General features: G+C 33.6%; 1 long non-coding RNA gene across 1 annotated transcript; it reads left to right on the top strand.

The window, feature by feature from the left end:
• The first annotated feature begins 1338 nt into the window (after positions 1–1338).
• On the top strand, positions 1339–2771 carry LOC122724048. Its single transcript, XR_006351236.1, has 3 exons — positions 1339–2375; positions 2467–2629; positions 2736–2771. It is a non-coding gene; the product is annotated as an uncharacterized LOC122724048 (long non-coding RNA).
• Positions 2772–3311: the final 540 nt, after the last annotated feature.

Genomic DNA, 3311 nt, shown 5'->3' with positions numbered 1-3311 from the left:
TATAGCAATGGCTTTCAACCCATCTATGGACGTGGGGATCAAGTTTGGAATATTAACTCCATGCAGACGTCCTCCATGAATGATCTTCTTTTAATGCCAACTGGTCAGGAACTCATCCATGGACGTGGGGATCAAGTTTGGGATATTAACAGCATCCAGACGACCACCATGAATGATCATCTTTATGTTCCAGCTGAGGAACCCGTATTTGGATGTGGGAATCAAGTTTCTGATATTAACTACATGGTGACGGCCGACATGAATGGTTATCTTTTAGTGATAGCTGAGGAACCCAGTCCTTTACTCGAACCTGCAGCTGCTGAGAAAAGTACTAGAGAATTTGATGCTCAACCTAGCTCTTCAAATCAGCCTATGCCTGTTGAAGGAGCTTATGATCATGCATCTTCAGTGCACAGGGAGGAGGAGAGGCAGAGCTCCCTGTTTGATATGCTGCAATATTTTGGATAAATTTTGTAAACCCCATATAACCTCTCAATTTTTAAAAAATACCATAAATAAATATCTTTAAAAAATGTCTATTATTTTCTGTTCAATAATTAATTTTAAAATTATATTCAGTATTTTAATTTAGTTAAAACACTATTATTTAATAATTAAAAAAATAATTTATAAAAAACTATTTATTATGATATTTAATTAACTATTAACTGACCACATATTCACAACTCTACATTATTTCAAAATCATTTTCCTAATCTAATTACACTTCCTAATCTATTAACTGAAATTATAGAGCACTCTTTTATAATTTCGAAAGCAATAAAGTATTGAATATTTTAGCTATTTATACATGTGCAAAAAGTTAGAATGAGGTTTTTTTAGGATAAATTATATTTAGTTCTTAAATTTTAATATAATTAATGAATATTATTTCAGTTTTTTTGTCTTGGAAATTTGTTGCCAAGCTATATGGCAGAAGAAGAGTTTGGGTTGACAAGCAAAGGACCTCTTACTTTGCCTTGCGATTAAGAGCTCTTAGAGTCAAGATGTGGAAAAAGCATTATTGATATCCATAGCTAGCTGCTGTTCATTGTCTTTCAATCTCCAACATATAGAAACAAGCAATCAACTACCAATATTTGTGTTTTATTTGTTAAATTTTTACAAAATTCTTAATTTTAAAATTGAGAATTCTATTAAATTGTGTCAATCCCTATGCATTGTTCTTGAATTTAATTGCAACTGTTCAAAGAATTTTTAGGTAGGGGTTATGAATATATTTGTCTAGAAAAAATTGAAAGAATTTTAGAGTAGAGAGAACAAGAATAAGATTCTGACAGGAAAGGTTATTACTTAATTATCCCTTAGTATAAGCATTCTTTGATTTCCAACTTGCGTTGGCCAAAGCTAGCTTTTATTTTGCCTTATACCAGTTTTCATCTGCTTTCTTGATCTCCCTAATTCTGTTATGCCATTTTATTGGATACCATTTCCTTTGTCTTATCCAACTGAAGTTCAGTGAACTTCTTATGCTCAAACAGCTTTTCTTTCCTGGAAATCATTCTGAATTTAGTTCTTCCTCTTCCTTAGATATCTTGGAAAGCTCAGCCACTGAAGAATGGAGCAGTTCTGTACTTGAGCTGGACATTTATTCAGCTTTCTAGACTTCTTGAAAAAAGATGTTCTTTGAGCTTGGGTTCTCTCTGCAGTGGTCAAAGCTAGGAGTACTCAATAAAATAAGCTTTTGCAGGCTTGCTTTCTCCTATAAATTAGCAGAATGATGAGTCAAGGTGTTGATAGTATTTTCAATTTCATTGAAGGCATTCGCTTGATGAATAGCTTCTAATGACGGATTGAAGTAATGTCTTAATGCCTGCTTCTGTCGCTGCAAAGAGTCAAAGGAGGGACTGTATCCTGAGTTTTTGACTTTGATGGGGTTGGGATATTCTAGTTATTATTTAACAATAATATATAAGGGGGTGTCAGTGATTTTCTTGGGAAAATTGTATCAATGGTAACTCAGCCTTCAATTTTGGTTCATAATCTCTTGTTATGCATTTGAAACTGATTCTCATATGTCAAAAATGATGCGTGTAGGTTGATTAGTTGGACACAACATATCATCTTTTGTGATTTGAAAATTATGGGTAGTGACAATAATTGGGCAGGAACAAAAATTTTGCATTTTTTATGAAAAATATGAATTTACAATTGAATATGCATCCTTACAAATCTAATTGCGACTCTTTAGCAGCTGCAAATTGGTAATTGATGTCTTGTTGCATGATGCTGGAAAGGGAAAGATGATGAACAGCAACTGCTAGCTATGGACACCAGCACTGCTCTCTCTACATCTTTAGAGGCATTCTGTCTGATCAGAGCAATTGCATATTCTATAAGGTCTGCATCACAAGGTAGTGTGAGTGGCCCCTCACTTTGCAATCCAAACTCTTCTTCTGCCATGTTGAATAGCTCTCTGATGATTTCATTGTTAAGATATTCTAGGGAAAGAAGGAATCGTTTTTGATCTGCAGAGTACACAACAAAATGGCCTTTCTCAGCTATCAATGAAGTATCTATACTTCCTATGTTTTGTGACGACATGATTCTTCTTCGCCTGATAGCAGCCATCTTCTGCCATTTCCTGGCTAATTTCAGAAGTTTCTTGGTACTGATCATATTTTTATTCTATAAGAACTGAAAGTTGAGAGGAAAATAAAGGAAGAAACCTTTAGATTCTAAAATACTGAATGCAAATTTTTGATGGGTACAAGGGAAAGTATGTGACTTGGTTATATATTCACATGGCCAGACAATCTGTTTACAAGGTTGACATGTTTGTTTATGTTTGAAAGTTAACCCATCAAGAATCTGAATCTACTTTTGATGGGTAAATTTAATGAAGACACTGTTCAAACATATATGGTGCTGTGATCTTGACAAATATATGGAAGCATTGGTAACACACTGCAACATGGATCAACTGTGCCTCTGAATTTGTGGTTCAGAAAAGACATGGACATGCTTAGAACTTGGTTGGCAGTCTAGATATGAGACCAATGTGGATGTGTTCCAATCCTAAAATTAATGTTGGTGTGATTATATGTGTTGCAATTTGTATTTGCTGTTTTGGTACGTTTTCTTTGTCGTGGTTGTCTGCATAAGTATAACGAAGTCAGCCGTTAACACTGATCTTATAGATGGCTGAAATCCACAACTTGAATCAAATTCTGATATTATATTAATTTTTAGAGAGAGTGCAGTCAAAATATTAATTATTAATTTATTTTTATATAAATTTATATAGGTGATTGAGTTATCACTAAATCACATTATTATTATTTTATTAT

This window comes from Manihot esculenta, chromosome 7, assembly GCF_001659605.2.
Source record: "Manihot esculenta cultivar AM560-2 chromosome 7, M.esculenta_v8, whole genome shotgun sequence".
Taxonomy (NCBI): Eukaryota; Viridiplantae; Streptophyta; class Magnoliopsida; order Malpighiales; family Euphorbiaceae; genus Manihot; species Manihot esculenta.
This window is presented reverse-complemented; position numbering and strand designations above follow the sequence as displayed.